The sequence below is a fragment of the Balaenoptera musculus genome, chromosome 1 (genome assembly GCF_009873245.2).
Source record: "Balaenoptera musculus isolate JJ_BM4_2016_0621 chromosome 1, mBalMus1.pri.v3, whole genome shotgun sequence".
Classification (NCBI taxonomy): Eukaryota; Metazoa; Chordata; class Mammalia; order Artiodactyla; family Balaenopteridae; genus Balaenoptera; species Balaenoptera musculus.
The window spans coordinates 37753605-37772550 of record NC_045785.1 but is presented as its reverse complement, the minus strand read 5'-3'; the positions used below and the strand labels follow the sequence as shown (position 1 = coordinate 37772550).

At 38.4% G+C, this 18946-nt stretch overlaps 1 protein-coding gene across 4 annotated transcripts in view; it reads left to right on the top strand.

Moving 5' to 3' along the window:
* GPBP1L1 (GC-rich promoter binding protein 1 like 1) overlaps positions 1-18946 on the top strand; it is a 56242-nt gene that overhangs the window by 8159 nt on the left and 29137 nt on the right. For all 4 annotated transcript variants that reach the window (XM_036827683.1, XM_036827681.1, XM_036827682.1 and 1 more), the window contains exon 2: positions 17746-18766. The gene's annotated coding sequence lies outside the window, so the exon portion shown is untranslated. The remainder of the gene's footprint in view (positions 1-17745; positions 18767-18946) is intronic.

Below are 18946 nucleotides of genomic sequence, written 5' to 3'. Positions count from 1 at the left end.
TAAATACAGTTTATTTTTTTCAACCAAGGACCCTGATTTGTAAAATTGACTAATATAATTTGCTCCTTGGAAAAGATTTAGTTACTGCCTCTGTTTAGGGTGATCTAAGTCATGAAGTAAAAAAACTTCCATGAGTGTCTTTTTTAAAGACAAACTTAGAGAAGAATTTTTCCTTTTATCCACTCCCAATTCTTAAAAGCAGTAGTTCTCAACCTTTTAAAATATATCTGGGGTAAGGCCTGAGCACCATTAGTTTATTAAAGCTCCCCATGTAATTCTGTCTTTAAGTAATTCTTTTATTATTACAAAAACAGTGTTGTGATGTGTAGATAGAGTGTACAGGTATGCAAAAATAAAAACCTGACATTCCTATCATTCAGAAGTCCCTACTGTTAACAACTTTTGGTGCATTTTTTCCCCAGATCTTTCTCTAAGCACATATGTGTAGGTTTTTATTTTTATTTTACTAAAATGAGATCAGTTTACAACTTGGCTTTTTTTGCTCAGTGATGCCCACAGTCCATGTTCATTTCCTCTAGTATGCAGGTTCTATTATTCAAATTTCCCCAGCTGATCCAGAAAAATGTTTGTTACCACTGGCTATCCAAACTGTTGATAGTATCTAAACTAGGACTTTTTCACATATAACACTTTGTTTTGGGAATTCCCTGGCAGTCCAGTGGTTAGGACTCAGTGCTTTCACTGCGTGGCCCGGACTCAATCCCTGGTTGGGGAACTAAGATCCCGCAAGCCTTGCAGCAATCAATCAATCCCACTTTGTTTAATTTCTTTATGTCTCTTTTTTTTTTTTTTTGGCTGCTTTGGGTCTTCGTTGATGCGCGCGGGCTTTCTCTATTTGCAGTGAGCAGGGGCTACTCTTCGTTGAGGTGCGCAGGCTTCTCATTGCGGTGGCTTCTCTTGTTGTGGAACATGGCCTCTAGGTGCACAGGCTTCAGTAGTTGTGGCTCGTGGGTTCTAGAGCGCAGGCTCAGTAGTTGTGGTGCACGGGCTTAGTTGCTCCACAGCATGTGGGATCTTCCCAGACCAGGGCTCAAACCCGTGTCCCCTGCATTGGCAGGTGGATTCTTAACCACTGTGCCACCAGGGAAGCCCTCTTTTTGTCTCTTTAATCTAGCTTAGTACTTATTTTTCAGTGACACTGACTTTGAGACTGGACTGGTTGTCCTGAGAATGCTTCTGTACAGTTGCATTCTTGTGGTATCTCTTAGCTCGTTTCTTTCGTTCATGTATTTTTCTCTAAAGTTTACAGCTAAAAGCTTGATGGATTTATATCTAAATACTTTGTCGAGAATACATCCTAGCTCTATCTCATTTTGCATCATGTTATAAAGCACATAATACCTGGTTGACCTACTTTAGTAATGCTAAGTTTGATCCTTGGATTAAGGTGGTGATAGCTGGGTCCATATATTAAACAGTAAGATTTCCCCCCTTGCAACAAGAAGTTAACTTGGATGGTGCTACTTTGTACTGCGTTCCCAGTTTCTTATCAATCACTGGCCTAATTTTTTTAAAGACAGCTTTATTGAGATAGAATTTACATAACATAAAATTCACCCACTTTACATGTACAATTTAATGTTTTTTTGTTTTTTGTTTTTTAGTTTATTCACAGAGTTGTACAACCATTGCTGCTGTCTAGTTTTAGAACATTTTCATCACCCCAAAAAGAAATTCCATAACCGTTAGCACTCACCTCCTCAACCCTAGGCAGCCACTAATCTCCTTTCTGTCTCTGTGGATTTGCCTATTCTGGACATTACCTATAAATATAATTATACGGTATGTGGTCTTTTGTGTCTGGCTTCCTTCACTTAGCATAATGCTTTTAATGTTCATACCTGTTGTGGTATGTTTCAGTACTTTTTTTTTTGCCGTATAATATTTTGTTGTATGGTTATGTTTTTCCATTCATTTTGTTTTTCCATTCATCAGTTGATGGGCATTTGGATTGTTACCTCTTTGCAGCTGTTATTAATAATGCTGCTGGGACTTCCCTGGTGGCACAGTGGTTAAGACTCCGTGCTCCCAATGCAGGGGGCCCAGGTTCAATCCCTGGTCAGGGAACTAGATCCCTTGTGCCACAAGGAAGATCCCGCGTGCTGCAACTAAGACACAGTGCAGCCAAATAAATAAATCTTAAAAAAATAATGCTGCTGTGAACATTCATGTGTAAGTTTTTGTGTGGATATATGTTTACATCTTTCTTGGATCTTTCTAGGAGTAGAATTGCTGGGTCATAGGGTTAACTGTTTAACTTTTTAAGAAACTATTTTCTGAAGTGACCCTATCCTTATACATTCCCACCAGTAGTCAGTGTATGATGGTGTCATTTTCTCCACATCCTCAGCAGCACCTGTTATTGTCTGCCTTTTGATTATAACCATCCTAGTGGGTGTGAAATGGTATCTTATTATGGTTTTGATTTGCATTTCCCTCATGCTGATGATGTTAAGCATCTTTTCCTGTACTTACTGGTCTCTTGTGTATCTTGAGAGAAATGTCTATTCCTTTGCCCACTTTATTCATTTATTTATTTATTTATTTATTTATTATTGCTGCGTTGGGTCTTCGTTCCTGCACGTGGGCTTTCTCTAGTTGCCGTGAGCGGGGGCTACTCTTCATTGCGGTACGCGGGCGTCTCATTGTGGTGGCTTCTGTTGTTGCGGAGCGCGGGCTCTAGGCACGTGGGCTTCAGTAGTTGTGGCTCGCGGGCTCTAGAGCGCAGGCTCAGTAGCTGTGACGCACGGGCTTTGTTGCTCCGCGGCATGTGGGATCTTCCTGGACCAGGGCTTGAACCTGTGTCCCCTTCATTAGCAGGTGGATTCTTAACCACTGCACCACCAGGGAAGTCCCTTTGCCCACTCTTTAATTGGGTTATCTTTTTATTATTGAGTTGTACAGGTTCTTTTTTTCTTTTAATTGAGTTGTAATCGACATACATCTTATTAGTTTCAGGTGTATATGATAATAATTTGATAATTATAGCATATATTGCAAAATAATCAACACAGTAAGTCTTGTTAACATCTGTCACCATATAGTTACAGAAATTTTTTTTCTTGTGATGAAAACTTTTAAGATCTCCTCTCAGCAACTTTGAAATATGCACTACAGTATAATTAACTGTAGTCACCATGCTACACCTTACATCCTCATAGCTTATTTATTTTATAACCGGGAGTTTGTACCTTTTGACCCCCTTCACCTATTTGGCCCACCCCACCCCGCCTCTGGCAACCACCACTCTCTTCTCTGTATATGAGCTTGGTGTTTTTTTAGATTGCACGTATAAATGAGATCATATGGTGTTTGTCTTTCTCTGTCTTATTTCACTTAGCATAGTACCCTCAAGGTTCATCCATATTATTGCAAATGGCAAGAATTCATTCTTTCTTATGGCTGAATAATATTCCAGTGTGTGTGTGTGTGTGTGTGTGTGTATGTGTACATACACACCACATTTTCTTTATCCATTTATCCATCAGTGGACACTTCCTATATCTTGGCTATTGTAATAATGTTTCAGTGAACGTGGGAGTGCATGTATCTTTTCAAGTTAGTATTTTCCTTTGCTTTGGATAAACACCCTGAAGTGGAATTGCTGGATTATATATTAATTCTATTTTTAAATTTTTGAGAAACCTCCATACTGTTTTTCATAGTGGCTGCACCAATTTACATTCATGCCAACAGTGCACAGGGGTTCCCTTTTCTCTGCATCCTCGCCAGTACTTATTTCTTGTCTTTTTGATAATAGCTATTCTAACAGGTGTGAGGTGATATCTCATTGTGATTTTATTTTGAATACAGTTACCTTATCAGGTATACAATGTGCAGATCTTTTCTCTCAGTGTGGGTTGTCCTTTCACTTCCTTCATGGTGTCCTTTGGAGCACAAATGTTTTATTTTGATGATGAAGTCTAATTTACCATTGCCTAACCTAAAATCACTCCTGTGTTTACTTCTAGCTCTTACACTAAGGCCTTTGATCCACTTGGAGTTAATTTTTGTGTGTGGTGTAAGATATGGTCCACATTCATTGTTGTTGCGAGTGGACATCCAGTGATCGTGGCACCATCTTTTGAAAAGAAAGACCATTTTTTCCCCATTGATATATCTCGGCTTCTTTGTTGAAAATCAGTTGGCCATACTTACTAGTTTTATTTTTGGATTCTTGATTCTGCTCCATTAAGCTCTATGTTTGTCCTTATGTCAGTATGCAGAATTGAAGCCCTTTATATATTCCTTTTTAATTGCATGTCTTTGTGTCTTTCATCCTGAATTTGGTATTGATAATACGCTTGCATTTTTAAATAATTTTGTTTTATATGACTATATCTCAAAACTATCTAATATTGTTACTCATTTGTTAAAACCTTGTATCATATAGTTTTTAATTTTTACAACTTTTTTTACAACTATTTTATTCTACTTTGTGAGAGTCACCCATTTTGCTTATACTTATCTCTTAATTATTTCCTGCTGTACAGCGTTGTACACATATACCACAATTTAATCAGTCTATTGGTGGACATTTGGGTAATTTAGTTTTTTGTCTACTATATACAATTCTGTAGCAAACATTCTTATATATTTTTTCTTACCTTCATGTGTGATTAAGATTGGTGGGTCACAGCAGTCCCACTACTGGGCATATACCCTGAGAAAACCATAATTCAAAAAGAGTTAGGTACCACAATGTTCATTGCAGCACTAGTTACAATAGCCAGGACATGGAAGCAACCTAAGTGTCCATCAACAGATGAATGAATAAAGAAGATGTGGCGCATATATACAATGGAATATTACTCAGCCATAAAAAGAAACGAACTTGAGTTATTTATAGTGAGGTGGATGGAGCTAGAGTCTGTCATACAGAGTGAAGTAAGTCAGAGAAAAACAAATACCATATGCTAACACATATATATGGAATCTAAAAAACAAAAAATGGTTCTGAAGAACCTAGGGGCAGGACAGGAGTAAAGATGCAGACGTAGAGAATGGACTTGAGGACACGGGGATGGGGAAGGGTAAGCTGGGACAAAGTGAGAGAGTGGCATTGACATATATATACTACCAAATGTAAAATAGATAGCTAGTGGGAAGCAGCCACATAGCACAGGGAGATCAGCTCAGGAGATCAGCTCAGTGCTTTGTGACCACCTAGAGGGGTGGGATAAGAAAGGTGGGAGGGAGATGCAAGAGGGAGGGGTTATGGGGATATATGTATACGTATAGCTGATTCACTTTGTTATACAGGAGAAACTAACACAACATTGTAAAGCAATTATACTCCAATAAAGATGTTAAAAAAAAATTCAGAAAACAAAGAAGAAAGATTGGTGGGTCATGGCGGTTTCACAGCTTGAACTTTGTAATTTGTCAAACTGTTTTCCAAAATGGTTGTATAAGTTTACGCTCACACCAGCAATATATGAGGATTCCCTGTTGCTTTATATTTTTATCAGCACTTGATAGTTTCAGGATTTGTTTTTGCCAGTTTGGTGGGTGTGGAATAGTATCTCATAATTTTACTCAGGTTTTAAAAGTATGTATGAGTTTATGAGTGATTCAGAGTAATATTAAGTGTTTTCTTAATAGAAAGAATTGTAGTGGAAGAAATCTTAAAGGTATATTATGTCCTCTTTTGGTTCATTGAAAGACATCAAATTTCATAGCCTTTAGAAGTTCTTAGGTACAAATTAATCTCCTGAAATTAAAATAAATACAAGGTAGAATATGGCTTTGGGCTCTTTTCTGTGATGAAGTATCAGTGTGAAGGTTAAAAATAAACTAAGCAAGGCACCAGTAACCCTGGAGTTCTCCTTATTGAGGACTTGGGAGGGAAACTGATGCGCAGTTAGGAAATGAGTATAGATTACTGTAGGGTTCCTCAGTCCTTTAGAGGCAGTGAAAGTGATAGACAATAGTAATATTCTTTTCAAATCATGAGATTTGGAAAGGAAATTTTAGGGCCAGTGAATATCTGAATTTATCCAGAGTTGTTAATCTTGGACTCTGCAGTTAAAGGAATAAGGAATGTTCAAGGAGAGCTCTTAGGAACAGTTAAAGGAGATAGTAATTGATAGAGTTGTCAACATCTCTTAAAGAAATTATTACTTGGGACTTCCCTGGTGGTGCAGTGGTTAAGAATCCGCCTGCCAGTGCAGGGGACACGGGTTCGATCCCTGGTCCAAGAAGAGCCCACATGCCACGGAGCAACTAAGCCCATGCGCCACAACTACTCAGCCTGCGCTCTAGAGCCCATGCGCCACAACTACTGAGCCCACGTGCTCTAGGGCCCGTGCTGTGCAGCAAGGGAAGCCACCGCAATGACAAGCCTGCGCACCGCAACGAAAAGTAGCCCCCACTCACCACAACTAGAGAAAGTCCGCGTGCAGCAACGAAGACCCAACGCAGCCAAAAATAAATAAAATTTAGGGAAAAAAAAAAAGAAAGAAAAGAAAAGAAATTATTACTTAATGGTCATCCTGTCTGTAGTAAGAGATTACCCCATTTGCTATTAATTATTTAATCCCTACCAAGCATAGGGGAAATAAATATGTAAACAGGTAAATATAATGCATTGTGATGGATGCTTGAGTATAGGTATGTGCATGATATAATGCTTCTTGAAGTAGAAATTCCATGTGATAACTAAAGACCTGAAAATGAATGAGGTGGTGAAGAGATTCCAAGGAAACAAAAGTGCTGCATCAAAGCGTTTAGGTAGCCGTTATATTTACAGTGCCAAAGAAAAGAGTCAGAAAAGAATTAATCAAGGGTAAGAAGATCACCAGGATATCTTGATGCAATGGTTACCACTCTTGTTGCTCCCTGACAAAGATTATACCGGCCCTTTGTGAATATTATCAGTATAAGGATGCCACCTTTCCTCTTTCCCCTCCTTCCTTCCTTCCAAACATGAGTTGTCCTTTTTCTCAAGATTTTCTTTTACGGCATTATTGCCTTTTCTCGTATGAAATGATAGTATTAGGATTTTTTTTTTAATGTTCTACTTATCCAAATAAAATTGCCAACCTGTATCAGCCCTTGAAACATATTTTGAAATTTTATAGTTGATGCAGTCCAAGTCTGCAAACTACTGCTCTAATGATGTAATGTCATGGAAACCAGGAGAGGGGTTTTAAGATAGGACTGGCCCAGGAACATGTAAACAGTGTACGCTATCGTGGGTGGTGATTCATAAGTTACTAACCTTTAAGAGTATATTGGTCAGAGTTCTTTGTTGTAGAAAACTAAAATGTTTAAAAGCATGGTTTTGTGTGTTCTTCAACCGCAACCAGCTTCATGGGTGATGAACGGCATAAGCAACGGTTGGATTTAACTGAGGTGGGACTTTTGGGAGTTGGGTACAGGTCATGGAGAGAAGAGCCAGAGTTGAGGGAGTTACAGTGATGGACTGAGTAATTTAAACTACAGAACTCTGCAGACTAGTCTCACTTTAAATTCATGATAACTTACAAGTGTGAACCCTTATTGTGCTGGGAAACGATGATATCTCCTTTTTCATTGACTGCAGCTCCCATTTCGTACCCTAACTCTCCTCAAACCTGTAACTCCCTCCCTTCCCTCACCTACCCATTGTTACTCTTAGCTGAAGACTTTTTACTTTGAGAAGATTAAAGCAATCAGAATAGACATTCTAAGCTCTCATTGCAGCAGTACTCAGGTACTCTGCCTTCCCAACTGACACCATAAACGAAGTATGTGCAAACCTACTGAAAGCTGATCTCTGCTGATGCATCAGATCCCTCTCCTCTTCACCTCCTTAAGAACATTGTTTCAGCAGTTTTCTGCATCATCAACTGCTTCAGGTTTTTCTTCTTTACTGGGTCATTCCCATCAGTGTACCAAAAGTAGTTCTTTCTTTTGACCACACATCTCCTTCTAGCCACTACCCCATTTCTTGGTTCTGTAGCAACACTCTTCAAAAGAATTTTCTGTACTTGCAGTCTGCAATTCCTTCCTTTTAAACCCCCCGAACCAGGCTCTCACTATTGCCCTTATCCAACATGGTCACTGAGAACTTCCATGTTGCTAAATCCAGTGGTCAGTTCTCAGTCTTCCATCTCATTTAATGGCCTTTGATATAGCCGGTCATTCCTACTTTCTTGAAATACATTTCTGCTGCTTAGCTTGAGTCCCCACACTCTCTTTAAAGTTATAATACACCAAAGTTCCTCTGTGTCTACATTCATTTCTTTGGTGATCTCATCTAGGTCCATGGATTTAAATGAAGTTTCTATTTCTAGTGTATACCTCTACCATGAACTGTAGATTCATATCTGGCTGCCTACTTAACATCTCCACTTAGATGTCTGATAGGCACTGAAAAGTTAACATGTTCGAAAAGAGTTTCTTCGTCATTATTTGTGGAATCTACAAATTAGTAGAATTCCTAAGAGTTTAGCAAAATGGCTTGATATGATTTATACCAATAGTAAACAGTATTATCATTTAAAGGAAATAACACAATTGCATAAAATATATAAAGTATTTAGGAGTAAGCCTACGAAAAAAGGTACGTAAGGTCATTAGGGAGAAATATTTTAAACTTTATTCAAAGATGTTAAAGAATACCTAAGTCGGATATTGACCATGCTCATGATTTAGAAGATTTATCATAAAAATATTCTCCTGTATTGATCTAGATTGGTTCATTGGTATTCCAAGCAGTGTCATAACAGCCTCCTATCCCCAGTTTGACGTGCTTGTTTTATATGTTATATGAACGGGCAGAGTGCCAAAATAGCCAAGGCCTTTAAGGTGTATGTTTGTGGGGAGACTTTGCCATACTGTATATCAAGATATTATTATAAAGCCATAATTTAGTTAAGACACACATGGTTGTAGCATAGGAATAGACAAATAGACCAAGGGAACAGAAGTCTGGAAACAGACCCGTACGTATATAGAAACAATTTATAATTGAGCTGGCCTTTTGGGCAGGGGGGGTGTGGCTTATAGGGTCTCAGTTCCTCGACCAGGGATTGCACCCGGGCCACAGCAGTGAAAGCCCGGAATCCTAACCACTAGGCCACCAGGGAACTCCTTGAGCTGGCTTTATAAATCAGTGGAGAAAGAATGGTTTGGGACAATTAGTTACTCACGTGGTAAAAAATGAAATTGGACCTGGACCTCATACTGGATACAAATCAGTTCCAACTGATTGATGTCTTAAATGTGAAAAGCAAAACTATAAAACTAAGAAGATAATATAGGTAACTTCTTTGAACCTTGGAGAAGAAAGGCTTATATACATTACATGCAAAAATACGCATCATAGGTACTTCCCTGGCGGTCCAGTGGTTAAGACGCCGCGCTTCTACTGCAGGGGGCACGGGTTCGATCCTTGGTTGGGGAACTAAAATCCCACATGCTAAGTGATGCAGCCGGAAAAAAAAAATCATAAAGGGAAATGATCAACAGCTTTGACTACATTTTTAAAAAAATTTTATTGGAGTGTAGTTGATTTACAATGTTGTGTTAGTTTCAGGTGTATCGACTACATTTAAAGTAAGAACTTGTGTTCATCAAAAAAAAAAAAAACGACGGGGACTTCCCTAGTGGTCCAGTGGGTAAAACACCATGCTCCCAATGCAGGGGGCAGGGCCCAGGTTTGATTCCCTGGTCGGGGAACTAGATCCTTCATGCCGCAACTAAGACCAGGCGCAGCCTAAATAAAATAAACTAATTAATTAATTTATATTAAAAATGTTTTTTTAAAAAAGCCATGAAGTTGGAAAAGATATTTGCAACACTATAATCAGAGGATTGGGGTCTATTGTATTCTCTTACTTCAGATAAGGAAAAGATCAGCTACCAAAAGAATGGTAAAATGATAAGAATAGATGTTTTACCAAAAAACGAAACACAAAGAGATGATAAATAGATTAAATGATGCAAACAAAGACTGCGTTAAGTCATCATTTTATACCCACCAGCAGAGCAAAGAATAACTGCCAGTCTGGCCATACCTAACTTTGTGAGGGTGTGGAGCAGATGGAAATCTAAAAATAACCACTGCTGGTGGTATAAACTGGTGACCTGATTGGAAAGCAATATGGCATTACCTTGTGAAGTTGAAGATGTAGTACCTATTAGTCAGCAGTTCCTTCATTTATTTATGCATTCATTCAGCAAATATTTATTGAGTACCAACTATACAAGACTGTTCCTTGTGCCTTGGTTCAATGGGAGACAGTTAAAAATAAATTATATAGGTGATCATTGCTATAGGAAAATGTTACTTAACAGAATGAAAATAGTTCAATATCATGTCACTTCCTGTTTTTCAGTTTTATGGATATAAGTTCCAAAAATGCTACGTACGGTTTTTTACATCAGTGCCACTCAGTTCTTTGAATCCTTTTAGAGTTACTTACCAAAAATCATTAATCAATCCATCATCAAAACTTATTTTTATGATCTATTAGCTGAGAACTAGGTTACATCCTTTTTCAATTCTGTGGTATACACAGATTGTAAACTACCTAATTTGTGAGATGATGTTACCTAGTCATTGAATTTCTCACTTTATAGGCGATATGCCAAAAGCCTTTATCAAAGAAGGCTTGTCAAATGACTAAATTATATCTATTACTCTTGTATTTAAAGGCACTTTTTTTATGGAGCCAAAATTAAACAAGATTGGCTAAAAATTAGACACTGCATATTTTGGGGTTTTCCCACAGGTTATTTAAAAAAATATTAGAGCCAAACCTCAGTGGCATTATTAGAGGTAACTTTTGAATTGTTGTATGTAGTGTAGATGGAATAGAAATTTCATTTCATGGTTGAAGGTTATGCTTTTGACAGAATTAAAATGGCATGTCAACATCTGAGAGGGAGAAATTATTTGAATTGAAAGAAGTTTTTTTGTTTGTTTTGTTTTTGTTTTGCTGTTTATAAGTTTAGGCCATTATATCCTAGATTGCATTTCAAGAACATTTGTATTACCTAATATGTACATGTAGGTGTTCTCTTTTTAAGAGTGCAATTTATTTTGCTAGGAACTTTTTTTTAAGCAGTAGAACTCTTAAAGAGTTCGTAAATTAATCAAATATAAGTAGATGGTAGGAATCAGTAAATGTGCAGTGAAATACTGATGTATGATAGTGCACAAATGAATATGGATTTATAGTATCAAATCTCTCAGCAAAAGTTAATTAAAATGTTTCTTCATGTCTTGAATAACTATTCAACAGAATGTAAGTCCCAACATATGTGTATTCAAAGATGTAGTGTTGATCTCTTGGAAGTAAATTTTTAGGACCTTTTCACCCTCAACAGCTTGGAATCGTGCAAAGCATGTAGCTGGGACACACATTCTTAATGCAGCTAGGACATGATCTTAGGCACAAGTGAATGAGTCCTCACTGAGCTTCACAATAGATTGGTATCTCCCAAAATGCTTTACCAGGAACATTGCTATGATTCTGTCACCTAGGTGAAATAATGCTCTGTACCTTACCCACATCCTCTGTGCTGTCATCATACTTGCTTACAGAAGTATTCTTTGATGTTAGTAAGGGGACCAGAAAGTGAGGTTGTTAAACAAAAATTGTCATCACTCCTGTCACCACATTCTATAATGAGAACACTCCGACATGAATGAAAAGACTTGTAATTTTTCTTCTTAATCCACTTGGGGTAGCACACCACAGTAAGATGGGTGAGAAGGAGAAGGGCACTTATGAACCCATCCATGGGAAAGAAGAATTAACACGATGTCTTGACCTCAGGTGCCTTCTTATGCAGATCAGTTTCAGAGAAGCGAGCATATGGAAGTAGAAGGTAGGGAAGTTCCTTTCAAACTCTATGTCCACTTACCCCTTTTAGCCAAGATCAGTTGGTATAAGCCTGATAACGTTTTGCAGAAAGAACCTCTTGTGGCTTCTTTGCATTCTTTCCCTTGGCTAGCTGTGGATATGACAGCTCCTTGGAACTTCATGGCTCAGCAGTACATGTTCTGAATTATTTTTCCCTATGATGGAGTTGGATTTATGGTCATGTTCTTTAAGGTATTGTCATGGCTAAGGACATGAGATTGCAGTTTTATTAAGATCAGGAACCGTGTACATACTAGCCACATTCTATTGTAGTTTTTTTTCTTACCACAGAAGGGTTTAATTTTTCAAGTCTTTCAGTTTTGCCTGGAAGCCAGCCAGTCTTGGCTAATACAGATAAACAAATAATGAGAGAAATACAAAAAGAAAGGCAAAAAAAAAAAAATGTGTGTGTAAATTAACATCCCTCTTTAGTTTCTTGCTCCATAAAATTTTAAGGAATTTGTTCTACTTTTCTAACTATTGGAATCATTTCATGACTAGAGAGTAACAACCACAGTGTAATTCAGAAAGCAGTGAAGAAAACTTGTGTTCCAGGCCTCACCCAGCTGCTTATTAGATGTGTTACCTTGGATAAGTCCCTTAACATATTATAGCCTGCCTCAGCTTTTTTTTAATCTCTGAAATGGAGGGCTAACCCAGTGTCAGTGGGAGGAAGGAAGGAAGGATAAAATGTATGTTAGGAGTTGCACAGATCAGTGTTTTTAATTAAGAATTCTCCCAGAATAGGACTAAATAACCCATCTGGCTTTGTATTGTTTTACCCACTCTTTGATTAAGAATCAATAAAATAGTAATGTGCTCGTTTTTATATTTGTTGGTTTATTAATCTTCAACATGTGAAGTAGCACAACTTTCATTTTAGAGGGAAAGAACCTGGGAGTTACCCATCAAATTTTGGAATTAAAAGGACAGATCAGTGTTCTTTGGAGTTGTGGGAGGAAATTAAATTTGCTGTGGATTGAGAAATTAATGGGGGAGTGAGAAAATGAAGACACTAGGAGTACACTGCTCTCTGTGGAAGTTTTGTTAAGACTGAAGGGAGGGGGACTTCCCTGGTGGTACAGTGGTTAAGAATCCGCCTGCCAATGCAGGGCATATGGGTTCGAGCCCTGGTACGGGAAGATCCAACATGCCATGAAGCAGCTAAGCCCGTGTGCCACAACTACTGAGCCTGTGCTCTAGAGCCCGTGAGCCACAACTACTGAGCTCGCGTGCCACAACTACTGAGGCCGCACACCTAGAGCCTGTGCTCCACAACAAAAGAAGCCACCGCAATGAGAAGCCTGCACACTGCAATGAAGAGTAGCCCCCGCTCGCCACAACTAGAGAAAGCCCGCGCACAACAACAAAGACCCAAGGCAGCCAAAAATTGAAAATAAATAAATAAATAAAAACTAATTGTAAAAAAAAAAAAAAGCTGAAAGGAAATGAACCGAAATACCTAGAAGGATATTCAGACTTGAGGAAGGGGTTTTGTTTTAAGTCAGAGGAGAAGTGGGTGTGGTTTTTTTGTTAATTGAAACCAGTGTAGATAGAGGTTGGAGTTACCAGGAGTAGTAGCTGGTGACACCATTGGACTGTGGAGAATGAAAGTTAATGAGATCATGAACACATGTGGAGTGGTAATGGGAGCCTGAAGTAGAGGAGATTGAGGTAAGGTCCCTGGCAGGGACATCCTCTCTAGCAGCTTAATTGCAAGGTATAAAACTAGACCATGGGGACTTCCCTGGTGGCGCAGTGGTTGAGAATCCGCCTGCCAATGCAGGGGACACAGGTTCGAGCCCTGGTCTGGGAAGATCCCACATGCCGCAGAGCGACTGGGCCCGTGAGCCACAACTACTGAGCCTGCACTCCGCAACAAGAGAGGCCGTGATAGTGAGAGGCCCGCGCACCGCGATGAAGAGTGGCCCCCACTTGCCACAACTTGAGAGAGCCCTCGCACAGAAGCGAAGACCCAACACAGCCAAAAATAAATTAATTAATTAATTAATTTTAAAAAAATGTACTTAAAAAAAATTAAAAAAAAAAAACTAGACCATGTTGTGAAGTATCTTGTAGATTGCTGGGTATATGTGGAGTAGCCAGGAAGTCATAGGATTTGTAAACCTAAGATACTTGACAGATGTTTATGAATGAATGGTTGGATCAAGTATTCAAATAGGCAGTTCTGATACACATGTGCAGGGAGAGAGCAAAAGCACTTAGATAAAACCTGAAAAAGAATGGATGATGTAGAACATTGTTTATATTTAATATTGACTGTTTATATTGACTTAACAACTGCTTTATAATACTGTTTTTAATTGTAGCAAAATACATATAAGATTTACCACTGTAACCATTTTTAAGTGTACAGTTTGGTGGCATTAAGTACACTCACAGTGTTATGCAACCATCATCACTGTCCAGAACTTTTTCATTATCCCAAACATAAACCTCGAATGCATTAAGCAGCCACACTTCCCCCCAGCCCCTAATCTGTTCTCTATGGGTTGGATATTTCATATAAATGGAATCATGTAATATGTGTTGTTTTGTATATTTGGCATCTTTCACTTAGCTTAATGCTTCCAAGGGTCATCCTTGTTGTAGCATGTATCAGTACTTCATTCCTTTTTATAGCTGAATAATATTCTATTGTATGGATATACCATATTTTGCTTATCTGTTCATCTGTTGATGGGCATTTGAGTTGCTTCTTCTTGTGGCTATTGTGAATAAAGCTGCTGTGAACATTCACTTACATGTGTTTTCATTTCTCTTGGCTGTATACCTAGGAATAGAAATGTTAGATCGTATGCTAACTCTGTGTTTAACTTTTTGAGGAACCACCAAATGTTTTCCACAGCATCTGCACCATTTTATATTTCTACCAGCAATGTATGAGGGTTACAGTTTCTCTGCATTCTTGCTTTATCATAATTTGTAAAAATTAGTTCATTAAACCTTTGAATCCTTACTGAGTGCAAGGCACCATGCTAGATGCTATGTGAATTTCAAAGAAGGGCAAGGCAAGATTTTCTAGAAGCAACAGGTTTTGGGCCTGCTGGGAGTTAGAATCAACATTTATAACTGTCCTGGAAGGAGCAAGTGTTAAGTGCTCCTTAACACTTAATTTGAAGGCACAATTAAGGTACCTTGAGGATTTCAGAGAGGGAGTTTACTTGTGGGGAAAGGCTTATTTCTTGACTATCAGAACAAGAAACTTAAATCCTATTCTGTAGGAAGCCAGAAAACTTCTGAGCAGGATAGTGATATAATTTGAACCTGGACTCTGGAAGAGAAATCTAGCAACCAAGAGTAGAGGCTGAGGTAGAGGGTGGAAGAGACTAGTAGTGCCTGTGAAACCAGTGTTTTGTTTATATATATATATATATATATATATATATGTATAAGTTTTTTATTATTTATGTATTTATTTATTTATGGCTGCGTTGGGTCTTCGTTGCTGTGCATGGGCTTTCTCTAGTTGTGGCAAGCAGGGGCTACTCTTTGTTGCTGTTCTGGGGCTTTTCATTGCGATAGCTTCTCTTGTTGCAGAGCACGGGCTCTAGGCGCGCGGGCTTCAGTAGTTGTGGCTCGTGGGCTCTAGAGCACAGGCTCAGTACTTGTGGCGCACGGGCTTAGTTGCTCCGCGGCATGTAGGATCTTCCCGGACCAGGGATCAAACCCGTGTCCCCTGCGTTGGCAGGTGGATTCTTAACCACTGCGCCACCAGGGAAGTCCCGTGAGTTTGTTTCTTATTAATCTTTTTCAAAAGAATTATCGTTTTTAAACATCTTCTCTATTTTTTCTGACCTTTTCTTGCTTCTCTCCTTTCTGTTTCTTTAGATTTGCTTTGTTGCTCTCTTCCCATCATAATAAAAATGTTGGGAAAAGAGCAATAAAGATCAGTTTGGTTTTAGTCTTTTTTTTTTTAAGTTTTTAAAGCTTATTTTCTATTAAGTATTGCTGTAGCTGTTACAGTGCAAATTTATTCATAGGGGTTTTTGTCATTCTGTTTAAGGATTTTGAATTTTTCTTTATCAGTGTATCATTTCTCTCACAGTAAGAAATCTGACTCCCATTTTTCCTTAATATTTCTTACTTTTTGATCAAATCCCAGTATGTAACCAGCCTCCATTTATCACCTCTTCCCTTGCATGTGTTCCTTCCTAACCACATCTAAGTTGTAACAACTGTGCAAGGCACCTTGCTGCGTGGAAGCCCTCAACCTATTTGGCTGTATCCCTCTGCCAGGGTGTCCTCCTCATTCCACTTGAGGCTCTCACACTCTGCATTGGGCTGCCCTCATACTGGGACACTCACCTTACATTGCCTAATGAGGTCTGACATCCCGCACAGGATTGCTGCCATAGACACATTTCGCTGTCCTTCCACCCCGTGTAGGCACCCTGGTTATGCCCCAGCACCCTGCTCTGGCCTTGAGCTCCCCCTTTGAGGACTTTACCTTGCCTGACCTCACCTAGTGGCTTTGGACAGGATTTCTTCAAGAAGGGGAAGGAGAGCGGGCACTGCAAGAGAAAGTCGTTTCCTGATTTAACATAGCATAGTTAGAGAACATAGACTGTTTTCTTCTTTGGAACTAATTAAAATTTCTTTTAACTAGTATAAGGTCAGTTTTTAAAACTATTCCATGTGCGCTGAAGGAATATATATACTCTGCATGGTTGATATGTATATATATATGTATGTATTATAAGTATATAAAAAAATGTAGAGAACAAGTGAATAGTCATATACCCATCATTCAGCTTAATAAGGTATTACAGATACAATTGAAGCCCTCCGGAACTTTTTTTTGATTCCTTTCCCATTGTTTCCCCAAAGAGGTATTTACTATTCTGAATTTAGTATTTCTTAAACATGAATTAATTATATGAGAAATACTCTGTAAACTAGAATTTACCAGTGTACACCAGAATTGCCCACAGATGCAAGCATTCTCTCATATCAGAAAACTTTCTAGGGACTTCCCTGGTGGTCCAGTGGTTAAGAATCCGCCTTCCAATGCAGGGGACACGGGTTTGATCCCTGGTCGGGGAAGTAAGATCCCACATGCCACGGGGCAACTAATCCTGTGTGCTGCAACTACTGAGCCCGCTCTGGAGCCGGTGCGCCACAGCGAAGAGCCCGCACACTGCAACAAAAGATCCCACATGCCGCAGTGAAGATCCTGCGTGCAGCAACTAAGACCTGACGCAGCCAAATAAATAAATGTTTTTTAAAAAATCTATTACAAAAAAGAAAGAAAGAAAACTTCCTAGCCTTTGGAACAATGTTGGGAATTTGCCAAAGAAGTATTTGTGTTATCTCTTACTGCATATTTTAAGTCAGAGCATAAGCACTTAAGTCTCTTAATTGATAAGTAGGTATCTAAAAATATGTAAATACATGAGGAATGCTATGACGGATGTCTTGTTTTTAAGCATCTGGCTGTGGTTAGTACTAAACAATTAGATAGTTGACTGTGGTAATAAACCAGTAAGTTATGACTCTTTGACCACTTATGGCAAGCTATTCCATATATGAGAGAAAATCTAACAGACTCTAATTTACATGTCTGAATTACCTTTGATAGCTAACTGGAGAAATTGTTATTTAAAAAGTATATTTTTTTCAGATGACTTTTTAAAATCCTTAAAAAATCTTTAAAATTATTTTAGCCAGTTATGTTGTTGCTATAGTTGGTGACACATTAAATTAATGTCTAAATTGGACTTAAGAGTTTTGTCTCCTAGACCTTTGTCTCCAAGATCGATCATTTGACCATGTCTCACTTTAGCATTTATATATAGTAATTTTGCTTCTTGTGATATATGTTGTTTTGTTTTTTCATTTATAGTGATAGATTCCTGTGGCCTTTAAAATGATTGAATAACGATGGACATGGATGCAAAGTGACTTCTTTACTGAAGCAGAAGATTCTTATTACCTTCCATTAACTCAGTTTAGGCTTCAAGAAGGGGCAGAACGAGTGAAATACAGAAAACTGAAGAGAAGAAAACCTTACTTTGGAACTTTCTCCATGACTGTTCCTTAAGCCCTATCTTTCTACTTATTTTAATTTTGCTGTGAATTTATAAATAGTGAAGACCAAAGAAATAGAAGAAACATTTGAGAGCTTTATACCAAGAAATTTGCCTTGAGAGCTGCTATTCTTCGGAGGGAAAAGCATATCAAGTTCCTGTCTGATTTTTTTTGTTTTTAAACAGGTTTCTTATGTCCTTAGATTTTGAAGGATAAGTCAAGTATAAATACATACCTGCACACTATTTTTAGCAGCTGTGTAAGAATAATGAGATTTGTAAATTAAGGGCTTTGTAATGTGGATGTTTTGCTACTAGAGTTGACTACTCAGAAGATCTTTTATAGCTCTTCAGTGTTTTATTTTTGATCTATCACTTCAATGACATTATTTGCCCAAACAAAAGTCCATCTGTCTTTCTAAGCTATGACCTTTTTGTGAACAGTGTTTGCATTCAATGTGCAAATGTCCATGTATTATCTATTTAAGCAACATCATAGGGCCATCACTCAAGGAAGTTGAATGAGGTGAACATTGATATAGCTCCTTCCCCTTCCCCCTATTTTTAAATGTAACAAATACTTTTTATATTCCCCTCCCCCTTCCCCTTTCCCCTTTCCCCTTTTGGAAACGTGTCAGGATCTAGATAGTTTAAGATGAGCAGTTGAGGGGACTGAGAAATTGATCCACACAGAGCCTGGCTTCTTTGTGCTTCATCATAAGGTGTGCTGCCAGCCAGCCTAATTTTAAGTACCCTTTTAACAAGAGAACCTCGTGGAAATCCAGCTGGCAGACTCAAGGAGTTCAGGAAACAGGACCACAGAGGTTACGCTCTGGGGTGAGTATTCTCCTATGTCTAACTTGGAAGAAGACTGTGTATGTATATGTATCATGGAAAATATTTACTGCTTTCTTATGTATTATACTTTGGAGACTATCAGTGGGGTGGTTTGGAGACACCAACAGATGGATCTCTCAGGAAAACTGATTCTAACTGATGTTTGAAGAAGTTAATGTG